Source organism: Pan troglodytes, chromosome 13, assembly GCF_028858775.2.
Source record: "Pan troglodytes isolate AG18354 chromosome 13, NHGRI_mPanTro3-v2.0_pri, whole genome shotgun sequence".
Lineage (NCBI taxonomy): Eukaryota > Metazoa > Chordata > Mammalia > Primates > Hominidae > Pan > Pan troglodytes.
The window spans coordinates 120,855,540-120,872,922 of record NC_072411.2 but is presented as its reverse complement, the minus strand read 5'-3'; the positions used below and the strand labels follow the sequence as shown (position 1 = coordinate 120,872,922).

Below are 17,383 nucleotides of genomic sequence, written 5' to 3'. Positions count from 1 at the left end.
ATATGCTGTGAAATATAGGACCCGGTTAAGTTGTCCTAGTAGCTGACAACAAACTTCCCTTGAAAAGGACTAGAAAATTTGATATGTGGCCACACTGATTCTAGCTATGCCCCTATAGAAATACTCAATTCTTGGCTGGGCACAGTGGCTCATGCTGTAATGCCAGCACTTTGAGAGGTTGAAGAGGGAGGATTGCTTGGGCCCAGGAGTTCGAGACCAGTGTGAGCAACATATTGAGACCTCCATCTCTACAAAGAATTTTTTTAAATTAGCCGAGTGTGGTAGTGTACACTTGTGGTCCCAGCTACTTGGGAGGCTGAGGTGGGAGGCTCACTTGAGCCCAGGAGGTTGAGGCTGCAGTAAGCTGAGATTACACCACTGAGCTCCAGCCTGGGTGACAGAGCAAGACTGTCTGAAAAAGCAAAAAACAAAAAAACATTCTTGACCAGGTCGTGCTGAAACAGACAAATCTCATAAAACATAAAGCTCTATGCTTTTGTGTAAGCAAAGAACCTACATTTGAATAGAAATATATTGTGAGTTTCTTTTTTTTAAAGGGTATCTCTACCTGAAAAATGTTATGTGCTTTTTTTTTTTTTTTTTTTTTTTTTTGGAGACAGACTTTTGCTCTTATTACCCAGGCTGGAGTGCAATGGCACAATCTTGGCTCACTACAACCTCTACCTCCTGGGTTCAAGCGACTGTCCTGCCTCAGCCTCCTAAGTAGCTGGGATTACAGGCACCCATCACCACGCCCAGCTAATTTTTGTATTTTTAATAGAGACAGGGTTTCACTATGTTGGCCAGGCTGGTCTCAAACACCTGACCTCAGGTGATCCACCCACCTCGACCTCCCAAAGTGCCGGGATTACAGGCATGAGCCACCTCACCCAGCCATGTTCCTTAATTTAAAAGTTTAAAATTTTGACAATGGTGCACATCTTAAAAGAACTTTAAAAATTTGTAGAGCAATCATTCAGTTAGTGTTCCATTAAAACATCATGCAGTTAGTTCAACTCCCTATATTTTACAGATGAAAAAGCAGAAGTCTAGAAATGTGATGCGACTTGCCTCAGGTCACACAGCCTATTAGTGCCCTACGACTCTTTTGTGGGAAGACCCTATAAAGTCACCTAGTAGTGACTAAGCCTTCAGGGAGAATGTGGGGGGGTCACTGAAAATACAGCTTCCGTGAATACAAGACCTTGAGAAGACTTTCTTTTTTTTTGTTTTTGAGACGGAGTCTTGCTCTGTCGCCAGGCTGGAGTGCAATGGCACCATCTCAGCTCACTGCAACCTCTGCCTCCAAGGTTCAAGCAATTCTCCTGCCTCAGCCTCCTGAGTAGCTGGGATTACAGCTGTGAGCCACCACGCCTGGCTAATTTTTGTATTTTGAGTACAAACGGAGTTTTGCCGTGTTGGCCAGGCTGGTCTCCAACTCCTGATCTCAGATGATGCGCCCACCTTGGCCTCTCCAAGTGCTGTTACAGGCGTGAGCCACTCTGCCCCGCCTAGAGAAGCCTCTCTAAATGGGTAGTAATGTATAGGTATCCAGAGTGAGAGGGGAAGGTTGAGAAGAAGTCTGTCAGGAAACAATTTCAGGAAGAAAAGATTTTGCTGGCTTAGGCTGAATGTGTGTGCCTGAAGGAGACCAGAAGAAACCTCTGGTTGGACGAAGGGACCCAAAGTTTTCCTGAGAGCCAGAAAATCATCTCTGCTTTTCTGAGTGGGGACGCAGTTTGGAATCTGAGGCTTACAGAAGCTATGTGAAGACTGAAGTAGAAAGTAACAGACCTGGCCGAAGGCGGTGGCTCATGCCTGTAATCCCAGCACTTTGGGAGGCCGAGGCGGGTGGATCACAAAGTCAAGAGATCGAGACCATCCTGGACAACATGGTGAAACCCTGTCTCTACTAAAAATACAAAAATTAGCTGGGCATGGTGGCTACTAGGGAGGCTGAGGCAGGAGAATCGCTTGAACCCAGGAGGCAGAGGTTGCAATGAGCCAAGATCGCACCACTGCACTCTAACCTGGCGACAGAGCTAGACTCCGTCTCAAAAAAAAAGAAAAGAAAAGAAAAGAAAGCAACAGACCTCTCTTAGGTCTAGCAGGGTGTGGTGGCTCACGCCTGTAATCCCAGCACTTTGGGAGGCTGAGGCAGGTGGATCACTTGAGGTCAGGAGTTTGAGACAAGCCTCGCCAACATAGTGAAACCCCGTCTCTACTAAAAATACGAAAAGTAGCCGGCTGTGGTGGTGCACACCTGTAATCCCAGCTACTCGTGAGGCTGAGGCAGGAGAATCACTTGAAACCAGGAGGCAGAGGTTGCAGTGAGCCGAGATTGCACCATTACACTCCAGCCTGGGCGACGGAGTGAGACTCTCTCAAAAACAACAACAAAAATTTCTTAGGTCCTCAGACTCTAGGAGAGTGAATTGGCCTGGGGCTGAAGTCTAACCTCTTCTGCCAACATCCTGGCTTATCTCCTATCTGAATTTTAGCTGCCACCTCTGGGACACAGGGACTCTAGGATGTGGTGAACTTTAGGACTGCAAGAAGATTGCATTACCTTCCCTTACGCCTGTGTCCAGGAGCCTCACAATGATGTCCTGAAACATGGGAAGCCTGAGAACAGAGCCCAAGTGCCTGAACACCTTTACTTTGGAGACTCCCTCCTCTCAAACCTGCCTTAGAAAATTATTTTTTCCTCCTTTGTCCAATTCTTCTAACCCCAAAGCTTGGCTTTGTTCTTCCAATCCTTCTCCCATTCATGAATCACTATTTTAAACCTGTATTCACATGACTGACATGTGGTCATAAGAGGGCCAGTTTCAAATCAGGGAGCCATAGAAGGTCAGAGCTGGACTTCATTTTATAGAAAAGGAGCCCGAAGACTAGAAAGGTTAGGTGAAGTAAAAAGAATTAGTGCCAGAGTCATTTAATGAGTGACAGAACTGGAATTAGAACCAAGGTCTCTGGCTGGGCACGGTAGCTCACATCTGTAATCCCAGCACTTTGGGGGGCTGAGATGGGCAGATCATGTAAGGCCAGGAGTTCGAGACCAGCCTGACCGACATGGTGAAACCCCGTCTCTACTAAAAATACAAAAATTAGCTGGGAGTAGTGGTGCACACCTATAATCTCCGCTACTTGGGAGGCTGAGGCAGGAGAATTGCTTGAACCCAGGAGGCGGAGGCTGCGGTGAGCCGAGATGGCGCCATTGCACTCCAGCCTGGGCAACAAAAGCAAAACTCCGTCTTAGGCAGGAGGAAAAAAAAAAGAACCCAGGTCTCCATACAACCAGCTCAAGGATCTCACAATGACTCTGCTCTTGGAAAGGGCCTTCTCTAGAAAACAGTTGAAGCAAGGCTAGGAATCAATAAGGGACATTGGTATTTTGTCTCTCCTCTCCATCACTTTCTGTTCCCTCTGCACTCTGAATACTCTTGCTTTTCTTTGGTCTCATTTTCTTTATTTCTATTTATTTATTTATTTTTGAGATGGAGTGTCACTCTGTCGCCCAGGCTGGAGTGCAGTGGCATGATGTTGGCTCACTGCAACCTCTGCCTCCTGGGTTCATGTGATTCTCCTGCCTCAGCCTCCCAAGTAGCTGGGATTACAGGTGTGTGCCACCACGCCTGGCTAATTTTTTTTCTTTTTAGTAGAGATGGGGTTTCACTATGTTGGCCAGGCTGGTCTCAAACTCCTGACCTCAGATGATCCACCCGCCTCAGCCTCCCTAAGTGCTGGGGTTACAGGGGTGAGCCACCATGCCCAGCCTCTTTCATCTCATTTTCTTTCCTTTCCCTATCCCATGCCTGACCTGGTCCTTTTCCTTTCTTCCCAGTTCACTATAAAAATAATTTTTAAAAATTATTATTTGTTTTGTATGGAGATGGGGTCTCCCTGTGTAGCCCTAGTTTTAAACTCCTGGCCTCAAGCAATCCTCCTGCCTGGGCTTCCCAAAGTGCTGGGATTACAGGCGTGAGCCATCATGCCCAGCCCCATCCCCACCGCTCTCTCTCTCTTAATCCTCTCTCTGTCTTCCTGTTTGCTCACCTAGGTCAGTCTCTCCTCTTCTCTTCCTTCTCCTCATCCCTTCTCCCCATCACCTCTTCCAGTTGGTTCCCTCTTTTGACTCCACTAATTCGCAATGGCTCTGAGTCTCATCTCCTTTGAGAATTTTGAGACTGTGGTCCAGAAGGGAGGACACTTGGGTTCAGAACTCAGTAGCATGCGTGTCCCTCTGCTCAGCCTCACTTTTCTCTGTATCCTAGGAGATTGACCAAACAAACTGCCCAGACAATGTGAGTTAGAACCTAGGTATTCTAGGTCTTGCCGTTTCCTCTGGTGTCTAATGGTAGAATGGGAGGGATGCCCACAGCTGATGCAGGTGCAATGAGAAGAGAAGGAACAAAGGGTTTGGGAGTGAGGGCACTGGGAAAAACACAGAGGATGACATCTGATAATAAGAAAGGTTGGTCTTAAATATTAACTCATAGACACATATATGGAGATCTTCAATGATATAGTAATTACCTCTCTAATACAGATACGAAAATAGAGACACAAAATGAGATGGGAAGTAGCCCAGAGCTGCAGAGCGCAATTTGGTCCTCAATTTCTAAGAGACTTCATGTCACCTAGAGATGGACTTTGGCAGAGTTACCAATGGCACCAAGGAGATTACAGTGGGATTCAGGGTGTCTCAGGTCTCTCTGAGGGGCAAGAAAGAAGAGAATCATTTTGTCTACTCCCTTGCTTATGAGAAGGATTATGCCTAACCTGGTTCATATAGAGGACAAATTGGCTCTGGTCACAGGTCACAGAATGTTGGAGCTTGAGGTTCTTTTTTTTTTTTTTTGAGACAGAGTCTCGCTGTCGCCCAGGCTGGAGTGCAGTGGTGCGATCTTGGCTCACTGCAGGCTCCGCCCCCCCGGGGTTCACGCTATTCTCCTGCCTCAGCCTCCCGAGTAGCTGGGACTACAGGCGCCTGCCACCTCGCCCGGCTAATTTTTTGTATTTTCAGTAGAGACGGGGTTTCACCATGTTAGCCAGGATGGTCTCGATCTCCTGACCTCGTGATCCACCCGCCTCGGCCTCCCAAAGTGCTGGGATTACAGGTGTGAGCCACTGCGCCCGGCCAGTTCTTTTATAACACATCTAATCCAGACATTCCCAGCTACATCAATAGCCTCTGGAATGTCTTGAAATTGAGATCCTTGGCCCCACCCAAAAATCTACCAGATCAGAGTTACCCAGGGTGGGGCTCAATAATATATTTATTTTTAATAAGTACACTTGGTACACAGGCAAGTCGGGGAAACCCTAAACTCTCTCGTTATCACAGATCTGGAAGTTGTGGCTCCAGGTCCCATAGCTAGTTAATGGCACAGGCAGAACTAGAAGTAGGTTTTCTTACCAACATAGCACTCTGGTGCACTAAGAAACTGCTCTGGCCCATGGAATAGGCAAAGAACAAGTTCCTTAGAGAACTTTCTAAGGGACTTTCATAACTCTCTCTATTACCAGGGATCTCTGATTCCCCATGGTTCTGGCCAACCCCTATTTTGCAACCCCCAACAAACTGTTAATGAATCTATGCTAAAGCTTAGCTACTCCAATTTTTTCTTCCCTTATTGGGGGTGGAGTTCACCTCAGGAGTGGCTAGGGTTGGCACTTCTGGCCCTGCATAAGCTAAGAGGTACCTCATATAAAGGGCGACTGACACAGCCAGGAGGAAAGCTGTAAGGATAAAGGAGGATAAGCTAGAGAGAACCAGGAGGTGGGAGCCCTGTAGAGCTGTTGGGATGAGGAAAGGACTCTAGGGTACAATTTAACCAGGGTGGATAAGCATCTAGAGGGCAGAGGTAGGGACTCAGGGAAGACAGAGCTTAGAGCAGAGGCTAGTCAGACCTTCCAGATCCTTACCGTGGGCAGGAGAGCAGAATAGCAGTCCTGTGTTTCCTGTGTCTGTGAGCTGTGCCTCCCGAGCTCTGCGATGCTGTGGGATCAGGAAGCCCAGCCTGGCTCCTTTTCTCTTTTGCTCCCCTTGCACTGGCTTGTTTCCTCCCCTCTTCTACAGCAGCTGGCTGCTGTGACTGGTGAGTTATAGCCGGAGGGAAGCAGTAAGAAGGGGAGAGGTGTGAGCTCTCTCCAGTCCAGCCCATCCAACTCTTAAAGGCCCAGGACACTGGTCAATGTGAGGGAGTAGTGGGGGTGGGGTGGGGAGAGAAGGATTAAGGGCAGCACATCTCCAGGGAGGAGCCTGGCTGCCCTTCATCTTGATGCCAGCCCTCATTGACCCCAATCCCGCAGTAGGTCTCAAAGTGAAGGGAGTGTCCTCAGTTGCAGTGCTCTGTGAATCACTGCTTTTCATTCTGGTTCCTGCATGTAATACGGCTGTCTTTGCCCTTATTTAATCTGGCTCCTTTCCATAGTGTCTGTTTCCACTGGCCTGCTCCTGTATCTCTGAATCCTGCCTGCAGGGCACTCACTGTAGCTCCGTCCCACAGGAAAAGAAAGAAAGAAGATGGGAAAAGAGGAAGACGAGGAGAAGGGGAGGACAGGAATGATGATAGAATGTAGAGGGACAGATAGGTTAGAATCTATGTATATTTTAGGCACTCATTAAATATTGAAAGAATGCATAGATGAACGTGTGAAACAGTTCATTTTTTTTTAAACATCCATTCTTTCCTCCTACAAGCATCTGTTCAGCACCTCTGGGTTATAAGTCATAGCCCTCAGAATGGAGGTAGCACCTTCAGGACATACATGCATGTTTATAAAGATGTGTGCAGAGATGAAGCATAGGCTCAGAGGGGAACTGTGTGAAATGGTGTAATTTTAAGTGTGCTGACGTCTGGCTGCCTATCATGGTTTCCACAGGCATCCCTCAACTGCCTAATGTTTTACCATTAGTGATTATAGCTACATTTTTTAGTCCCATTAAAATAAAATCCTCCTAAGTAATTACTATAAAAGTCAGGATAGTGGTTACTGTTGGGAGGGGGAGGAATTGTGGTGAGATGGGACACAGAGGGGGCTTCTGGCATAGCTAGCTAAACTCTATTTCTAGTTCTAAGTGCTAACAAGGGTCTTCACTTAATAATTTATTAAGCTATACATTCTCTTGATATATTTTCTATATGTGTTTTTAAATTTATTTTTTTAGGTCTCATTTAAAATATCATATATCTGTGTTAATTTTTGAAGGCTTAATGATTTTAAATATACATATATGTATATGTATATGTGTGTGTGTGTGTATATATATATATATATATATATTTTTTTTTTTTTTTTTTTTTTTTGAGATAAGAGTCTCGCTGTTGCCCAGGCTGGAGTGCAATGGCGTGATCTTGGCTTACTGCAACCTCTACCTCCTGGGTTCAAGCAATTCTCCTGTCTCAGCCTCCTGAGTAGCTGGGATTACAGGCGCATGCCACCACCCCCAGCTACTTTTTTTTGTATTTTAGTAGAGACGGGGTTTCACCGTGTTGCCCAGGCTGGTCTTGAGCTCCTGAGCTCAGGCAATCCACCTGCCTTGGCCTCCCAAAGTGCTAGGATTACAGGCGTAAGCCACTGCACCCAGCCGATTATAAATAATTTTTTAAAAATTCAATCCTAAAGTCAAAGTAGATTTTAAATAATTTATACCTAGGTTGGGTTGTCTATATTCTTTACTGAGAGCAGGTTTTGATAGAAGGGTAGTAGTATGAAGGAAGGGGACACATTAGGAGGGAGGCCATTCATGGGGAACAGGAAGATTGGGGGGCATCGTAGTTTAAACTGTGCTGATTTCAGATTTGACTTAATAGAGGCCCTGTTTTACATGCTTGTCTTGCTCTCCCATTTCTACTTCCCCAACATGGCCAGCTTATTTTTCCAAGCTTCACCTTCACAGTCCACACTCCTCTTCTATACCCCCAGATTATATACCATCTTTCTGAGTCACTATTTGCATCAATTTAATGCTGCCCAACCTCCTTCCCTCTTGGGTGATCTGTGAGGGGTGTTATCACTCATAGTGGATTTTCTGGGAGAGTCTAGATCTCAAATATTCTGTTTCAATGTTCCCATGAACACAACAGTATTCTTCAGCCCATATGTTCTGATTTTTGGGGCAGGGACTTGGAGACTTTCACAAGGTTAGTATGGTTCCAGAGTGTCAAGGCATGCCCACTGCAGGACTCTCATGAAACAGAGGGAGGGAGCAGACAGACAGGGCCCCTTGGGCAGAGTAAATGTCCATCTGGTATGGTTATTCCTATTTCCACCATGATCCTGGCTGCCCCTTCCCCCACTGTTGTCTATTATTAACAGATCCAGAAACCTGATCAGGGCAGTAGCAGCAGAGGGACTTTCTGGGAACCATGCCCAGGAAAAGCCTAGAAGCCCTAAACTGAAATTAAGCAGCAGCTGGCAAAGAGGAAGACCTAAACATGGTACTTTCGCCCTGCCACCCAGGCCTGCCTAGACCTTCTTCCTGACATCCAGAGCAGATGCCACCCAATTAAATGTCTCCGCTTGTCAGGACACTCAGGCTGGAAAGTCTGAGATCAGTTCCCCAGACTATCGAACCAAACTACTCAAACTTCTGAAATAAAGCCCAACTCCTTCCTGATCAAAAATGCAACTCAAAACAGTAAATTCCATTTAAAAATCATCAACATAAGGCCAGGCACAGTGGCTCACACCTGTAATTCCAGCACTTTGGGAGGCCGAGGTAGGAGGATTGCTTGAGTACAGAAGTTTCAGACCAGCCAGGGCAACATAGCAAGACTCTGTCTCTTAAAAAAAAAAAAATCAGGGCCGGGCATGGTGGCTCACGCCTGTAATCCCAGAACTTTAGGAGGCCGAGGTGGGCAGATCACGAGGTCAGGAGTTTGAGACCAGCCTGACCAACATGGTGAAACCCGATCTCAATTAAAAATATAAAAATTAGCCAGGCATGGTGGCACGTGCCTGTAATCCCAGCTACTCAGGAGGAGGCTGAGGCAGGAGAATCGCTTGAACCCAGGAGGCAAAGGTTGCAGTGAGCCGAGATCGCAACACTGCACTCCAGCCTGGGTGACAGAGCGAGACTCTGTCTCAAAAAAAATAAAAATAAAAATAAAAAAATAAAAGGACTGGGCGCGGTGGCTCATGCCTATAATCCCAGCACTTCGGGAGGCTGAAGCAGGTGGATCACTTGAAGTCAGGAGTTCGAGACCAGCCTGGTGCCTGGTCAACATGGTGAAACCTGGTCTATACTAAAAATACAAAAATTAGCCAAGCATGGTGGTACATGCCTGTAATCCCAGCGACTCAGGAGGCTGAGGCAGGATCATTGTTTGAACCTGGGAGGCGGAGGCTGCAGTGAGCTGAGACGGTGCCATTGCACTCCAGCCTGGGTGGGTGACAGAGCGAGACTGTGTCTCAAAAAAAAAAAAAAAAAATCAATATGAGACCACCTGTAGAATTAAAAGCCAGGATATATAACTTCAAAAGACCAGAGAATATACATATGTGTGTGTGTGTGTGTGTGTGTGTGTATATATATATGTGTGTGTGTGTGTGTGTGTGTGTGTGTGTATGGCCAGTCCTCCATTCTAACAAAATTTAAAAGCAGAGTCCCAGTTCTGCTATTCAATTCTTTAAGTGGGCGTGGGGAGTGGGCAACAAGGTGGTATTAAAAAACCCAGAGAACAAGATGATGGAAAGTAGAATAAAAAATACAAATAGTATTTTACACCAGGAAATAAAACTTTCAGAAAAGGTCACAAAACAAAATATAAGTATGTGCTATTGGTAAGAGTCATGTCTACAGGCCGGGCACGCTGGCTCATGCCTGTAATCCCAACACTTTGGGAGGCCAAGGCAGGCAGATCACTTGAGGCCAGGAGTTCGAGACTAGCCTGGCCAGCATTGTGAAACTCCATCCTACTAAAAATTAAAAAAACAGCCGGGCATCGTGGTGCATCCCTGTAAGGCCAGCTACTCTGGAGGCTGAGGCAGGAGAATCACTTGAACACAGGAGGCAGAGGTTGCAGTGAGCCAAGTTCACGCCATTGCCACTGCACTCCAGCCTGGGTGACAGAGCAAGACTTCGCCTTAAAAAAAAAAAAAAAAAAGTCACATCTACAAAAAGGTGTTACTAAAAAAAAAGAAAAGGCCAGGCGCGGTGGCTCATGCCCATAATCCCAATACTTTGGGAGGCCAAGGCGGGTGGATCACTTGAGGTCAGGAGTTCGAGACCAGCCTAACCAACATGGAGAAACCCTGTCTCTACTAATAAATATAAAAAATTAGCCGGGCGTGGTGGCACATGCCTCTAATCACAGCTACTCAGGAGGCTGAGGCAGAAGAATCGTTTGAACCTGGGAGGCGGAGGTTGCGGTGAGCCGAGATCGCGCCATTGCACTCTAGCCTAGGCAAAAAGAGTGAAACTCTTGTCTCAGGAAAAAGAAAAAAAAAAGAAAAAAGTTCCAGCCTGGGCAACATAGCAAGACCTTGGCTCTACAAAAAAGTAAACACTCTCTTTTAGTCCCAGCTACTTGGGAGACTGAGATGGAAGGATCACCTGAGCCCAGGAGTTAGAGGCTGCAGTGAGCCACGATCATGCTACTGCCCTCAAGCCTGGGTGACAGAGTGAGATTCTGTCTCAAAAAATAAAATAAAAGTTGAAAGTCAAAGGAAAGTGGCTGTGTGTGGTGGCTCACTTACGCCTGTAATCCCAGCACTTTGGGAGGCTGAGGTGGGCGGATCATGTAAGGCCAGGAGTTTGAGACCAGCCAGGCCAACACGGTGAAACCCCCAGCTCTACAAAAAATAAAAAAATTAGCCGAACATGGTGGCACATGCCTGTAATCACAGATACTCGGGAGGCTGAGGCACAAGAATTGCTTGAGGCCGGGCATGGTGGCTCACGCCTGTAATCCCAGTACTTTGGGAGGCCAAGTGGATCACGAGGTCAGGAGTTTGAGACCAGCCTGGCCAACATGGAAAACCTCCCCCTCCATCTCTACCAAAAATACAAAATTAGCTGGGAGTGGTGGCGCATGCCCGTAATCCCAGCTACTCAGGAGGCTGAGGCTGGAGAATCGCTTGAACCCAGGAGGTGGAGGTTGCGGTTAGCCAAGATCACGCCATTGCACTCCAGCCTGGGCAACAAGAGCAAAACTCTGTCTCAAAAAAAAAAAAAAAAAAAAAAAAAGAATTGCTTGAATTCGGGAGGCAGAGGTTGCAGTGAGCTGAGATCATGCCACTGCAGTTCAGCCTGTGTGACAGAGCAAGACTCTCTCTCAAAAAAAAAAGAAAGTTAAAGGAAGAACTCCAATTTTCTTCTTAAGATTGCCTTGGCCGTGCACGGTGGCTCATGCCTATAATCGCAGCACTTTGGAAGCCCAGGAGTTTGAGACCAGCCTGGGCACATAGTAAGATTTTGTCTCTACAAAAAATAAAAATATGGCCAAGGGCAGTGGCTCACGCCTGTAATCCCAGCACTTTGAGAGGCCGAGATGGGTGGATTACGAGGTCAGCAGTTCAAGACCAGCTTGGCCAAGATGGTGAAACCCTGTCTCTACTAAAAATACAACAAAAAAAATTAGCCAGGCATGGTGGCGGACACCTGTAATCCCAGCTACTCGGGAGACTGAGGCAGAGAATTCTTGAACCCGGGAGGTGGAGGTTGCAGTGAGCTGAGATCGTGCCACTGCACTCCAGCCTAGGCAACAGAGCAAGACTCCGTCTCAAAAAAAAAAAAAAAATATTAGCTGAGTGTGGTGGCGCACATCTACAGTCCCAGCTACTTGGGAGACTGAGGTGGAAGGATTGTTTGAGCCCAGGAGGGTGAGGCTGCAGTGAGCCATGATCACTCCACTGCACTCCAACATGGGTGACAGAGACCCTGTCTCAAAAACAAACAAAAAAAAAATCCTTGGCTCTTCTGGCAAAATTTTAGAATCAGCTTACTAATTTTCAGAAAAATAAACCTGGTGGGATTTTACTTAGAACTGAGTTTAACAAGCAGATCAATTTGAGAGAATTGGCATCCTCATAGTATTTTTAATATTGTTTTCCAATCCATGGAGATGATATATTCCTTCAATTATATAGCTTTTTAATTTCTCTCCACAATGTTTCATTGTTTTCAATGTAAAGGTTCTACACACTATTTGATATATCTATTTCTAGCTACTTGATTTCTTATGCTTTATAAACTATTTTTGAAATTTTACTTTCTATTTATTGTTGTATATGAAAACATATAATTGACTTTTTATTTTTTATTTTGAGACAAAGTCTCACTCTGTTGACCAAGCTGGAGTGCAGTGGCGAGATCTCGGCTCACTGCAACCTCCACCTCCTGGGTTCAAGCGATTCTTCTGCTTCAGCCTCCCAAGTGGCTGGGACTACAGGCACATGCCACCACGCCCAGCTAATTTTTGTATTTTTAGTAGAGACGGGGTTTCACTATTTTGGCCAGGCTGGTCTTGAACTCCTGACCTTGTGATCCTCCCGCCTTGGCCTCCCAAAGTGCTGGGATTACAGGCTTGAGCCACCGTGCCTGGCCATATTTGATTTTTTTTTTTTTTTTGTATATTGACCTTATAGTCTGTGACCTTGCTAAATTCACTTATTATTATTATTTTTGAGATGGAGTCTTGCTCTGTTGCCCAGGCTGGAGTGCGGTGGCGTGATCTTGGCTCACTGCAACCTCCGCCTCCCGGGTTCAAGCCTGCTTCAGCCTCCTGAGTACCTGGGATTACAGGCACGTGCCACCACGCCCAGCTAATTTTTGTATTTTTAGTAGAGATGGGATTTCACCATGTTGGTCAGGCTGGTCTTGAACTCCTGACCTCGTGATCTGCCCACCTCGGCTTCCCAGAGTTCTGGGATTACAGGCATGAGCCACCGCGCCCGGCCTCACTTATTACTTTTTAGGGGTTTGTAGGTTATTTCAGGTTATCTATGTACACAGTCATGTTAGCAAATACCAAGGGTTTTTTTCTTTTCCTTTAAAATCTTTTTTTTTAATGGCTGATAAATGGAGGTGCGATTGATAGTGGACAAATGTGTTTAATTCCTTGTCTCATAAATAATATAGTATTTTATTGAGAGGTTTACTGTAGAGTTTTTGTTGATACTTTTTTTTTTCCTTTTTTTTTTTTTTTTTGAGACAGTCTCACTCTGTCACCTAGGCTAGAGCGCAGTGGCACAATCTCGGCTCACTGCAACCTCCACCTCCCAGGTTCAAGCGATTCTCCTAACTCAGCCACCCGAGTAGCTGAGGTTACAGGCACCTGCCACCACGCCTGGCTAATTTTTGTATTTTTAGTAGATCTGGGGTTTCACCATGTTGGCCAGGCTGGTCTCAAACTCCTCAGGTGATCTGCCCGCCTTGGCCTCCCAAAGTGTTGGGATTACAGGCGTGAGCCACTGCGCCTGGCCTGTAGACCTCTTGTCTCTATCTATCTAGATGATTGTGTGACTTTTCTCCTTTTATGTTGATATATGAATTGCATTGTATTTTTTTTGAGATAGAGTCTCACTCTTACATAGGCTGGAGTGCAGTGGCACAATTTTGGCTCACTGTAACCTCTGCCTCCCCGGTTCAAGTGATTCTCCTGCCTCAGCCTCCCAAGTAGCTGAAATTACATGTGTGCACCACCACACCCGGCTAATTTTTGTGTTTTTAGTAGAGACAGGTTTTCACCATGTTGGCCAGGCTGGTCTCGAACTCCTGACCTCAAGTGATCCACCCGTCTTGGCCTCCCAAAGTGCTGGGATTACAGGCATGAGCCACCGCGCCTGGTGATTGATTTTCAAGTATTGAATCAATCTTCTATTTTTGCAATAAATCCCAATTCGATCTAACGCATTATCATTTTTATATATTGATAGATTTAGTATGTCTGGGAATCTTATATCTACATTCATGGGAGAGGTTTGTCCCTGGTTTTCCTTTCTTGTAATGTTCTTAACCAGTTTTGTTGTCTAGGTTATGCTGCTTCAAAAGTGAATTGGGATTTATTCCCTTTTTCTGGAACTTTATATTAGATTACTGGCTTTGGTGTTTCTTCTTTTGCAATGTGTGAATTTAAGGTTATATATTTCTTTTCTTTTTCTTAGACAGAGTCTCACTCTATCGCCCAGGCTGGAGTGCAGTAGTACGATCTTGGCTCACTGCAACCTCTGTCTCCTGGGTTCAAGCAATTTTTAACCCTCAACCTTCCAAGTAGCTGGGATTACAGATGTACATCACCACACCCGGCTAATTTTTGTATTTTTAGTAGAGATGGGGTTTTCACATGTTGGCCAGACTGGTCTTGAACTCCTGGCTTTGAGTAATCCACCCGTCTCAGCCTCCCAAAGTGCTGGGATTATGGGTGTGAGCCACCACACCCAGCCAAGGTTATATATATTTTTAATTATTTTTTATTTTATTTTTTTGAGACGGAGTCTCGCTCTGTCGTCCAGACTGGAGTGCAGTGGCGCAATCTCAGCTCACCGCAAGCTCCACCCCCGGGTTCACGCCATTCTCCTGCCTCAGCCTCCTGAGTAGCTGGGTCTACAGGTGCCCGCCACCACACCCAGCTAATTTTTTGTATTTTTTAGTAGAGACAGAGTTTCACCGTGTTAGCCAGGATGGTCTCGATCTCCTGACCTCATGATCCGCCCGCCTCAGCCTCCCAGAGTACTGGGATTACAGGCGTTAGCCACCACGCCCGGCCATATATTTCTTTTTACTCACGGCACCCTCCAACTCCTGGGCTCAAGCAATCCTCTTGCCTCAGCCTCCCAAGTAGCTGGGACTACAGGAGTGCCACCACACTCAGCTTTATTTATTTATTTATTTATTTAAAGAGATGGGGTTGGCTGCGCACGGTGGCTCATGTCTGTAATCCCAGCACTTTGAGAGGCCGAGGCGGGCGGATCACGAGGTCAGGAGTTTGAGACCAGCCTGGCCAATATGTAGAAACCCCATCTGTACTACAATACAAAAAAAAAAGTAGCCTGCCATGGTGGCATGAGCCTGTAATCCCAGTTACTTGAGAGGCCGAGGCAGAATTGCTTGAACCCAAGAGGCAGTGGTTGCAGTGAGCTGAGATCATGCCACTGCTCCAGCTGAGGCGGCAGAGCAAGACTTTGGTCCTGCTATGTTGTCCAAGCTAGTCTTGAACTCCTGCCCTCAAGTGATACTCCTATCCTGGCCTCTGAAAGTTTTGGGATTACAAGTGTGAGTCACTGACATTGTGCCATCATTTCAATTTTCTTAGGGTCTTCCTGTAACCTAGACTGGAGTTCAGTAGTGTGATGGTGGCTCACTGCAGTCTTGAGCTCCTACTCAAGCAATCCCCTGACTTCAGTAGCTGGGACTACAGATGTGCACCACCATGCCTAACTTTCTAATTTTTTGGTGGAGACAGAGTCTCACTATGTGGCCCAGGCTGCTCTTGAACTCCTGGGCTCAAGCAATCCTCCCACCTTTGCCTCCCAAAGTGTTGGAATTACAGGCATGAACCACAGAACCCAGCTTTCCTTTTTTTTTTGAGTCTCTGTCGTCCCGGCTGGAGTGCAGTGGGACAATCTCAGTTCACTGCAACCTCAGCCTCCCATGTTCAAGCACTTCTCTTGCTTCAGCGTCCCAAGTAGCTGGGATTACAGGTGCCCACCACCACGCCTGGCTATTTTTTGTATTTTCAGTAGAGATGGGGTTTCACCATATTGGCCTGGCTGGTCTCGAACTCCTGACCTCAAGTGATCCACCTGCCTTGACCTCCCAAAGTGCTGGGATTACAGGCGAGAGCCACCCTACCCTGCTCTCAGCTTTATCACTTAACCAAAAATATTTTCTAGGCTGGGCAAGGTGGCTCATGCCTGTAATCCCAGCACTTTGGGAGGCCAAGGTGGGCAGATCACTTGAAGTCAAGAGTTCAAGACCAGCCTGGCCCACATGGTGAAACCCCATCTCTACTAAGAAAATACAAAAATTAGGTGGGTATGGTGGCATGTGCCTATAATCCCAGCTACTTAGGAGGCTGAAGTAGGAGAATCACTTGAACCCAGGAGGCAGTAGTTTCAGTGAGCTGAGATCACGCCACTGCACTCCAGCCTGGGTAACATTGAGACTCTTCCTCAAAAACATATGTATCTATATGTATAGATATAGATATATATGTATTTTTTTTCTAATTTCCTTTGTGATTTTTTTTTGGACCCTTGGGTTATTTAGAATTGTACTGCCTAAGTTTCAAACAGCTAGGGACTTTCTAGTTATTTTTCCTAGCTTACTCCCACTGTGGTCAGAGAATATTATATTAAATTTTTTGAAAACTTTTTGAGGCTTGATGGTCCAGCTATGATCAGTTCTGATAAATGCTTAGGTGTAATTAAAAAGAGTATGTATACTATTGGTTAAGAGTGCAGTGTTCTATGAATGTCATTTAAGCCAGGTATGTTAATTGTTATTCAAATTTTCTGCTTGTTGGCCAGGCACAGTGGCTCATGCCTGTAATCCCAGCACTTGGGGAGGCTGAGGCTGGCGGATCACCTTAGGCCAGGAGTTCGAGACCAGCCTGGCCAACACGGCGAAACCCCGTCTTTACTAAAAATACAAAAATTAGCAGGATGTGGCGGCGGGCGGCTGTAATCCCACATACCCAGGAGGCTGAGGCAGGAGAATTGCTTAAACCTGTGAGGCAGATGTTGCAGTGAGCTGAGATTGTGCCACTGCACTCCAGCTTGGGCAACAAGACCGAAACTCCAATTCCCAAAAACAAAACAAAACAAACCAACAAATTTTCTATTTGTTATATCTGCTTTTGAAATAAACATATGAAAATATTTTTCCAAAAATTAAATTCCATAATGTATCAGGAAAGAAAAATATAATTTCATTCTAAGGTTTCCTATTCCAAATTTTTTCTCTGAGTTTTTGAAAGCAACAACTTTGTATATCCCCCTTTTCCTAGCCTTTAAGCAGCAGGAACAATGAGCAGAGGAATAATATGTAGTTAGTAAGCAAGGCATGCTCTGAAGGCTACCAATGCTGCTCCTGTTCCACCAGTGAAACAGGCCACAGGCCCTCTAAGGCTCTTGAAAAAAGAACGTGGAAGCATAGGGCAGCTGTGTCCCACTGACAGCCAGGCATGGAAACAATCCTGGAGATGTGCTCCAAGCCTTGAACTTGAGGAAATGAACATCAATGTTCGTAAGATGTTTCAAGCATTACCTTGTCACTATGGAAGTCTCTCCCTACACTGGCACTAAGTTCTGGCCAATATGGCCAGGAGTGAAGTTCTGTCCCAGTAAAACATACTTTTATCAGGTAAGGGGCATCATCCCCCTCCCAGCCTCCCAAACAGCTTTTGTAACTCAGATGGAGTCTCCCCAA

General features: G+C 46.0%; 1 protein-coding gene across 10 annotated transcripts in view; it reads right to left on the bottom strand.

Annotated features, from left to right (window-relative positions):
• Positions 1-6,020, bottom strand: part of PLCD4 (phospholipase C delta 4) — a 29,146-nt gene extending 23,126 nt beyond the window's left edge. For 9 of the 10 annotated variants that reach the window (XM_054679358.2, XM_016950512.4, XM_054679359.2 and 6 more), the window contains exon 1: positions 5,932-6,020. The gene's annotated coding sequence lies outside the window, so the exon portion shown is untranslated. Of the gene's footprint in view, positions 1-4,059; positions 4,148-5,931 lie in introns of those variants that run through there. The other variant, XM_054679357.2, reaches the window with a different exon arrangement.
• Between the last annotated feature and the right edge of the window lie 11,363 nt (positions 6,021-17,383).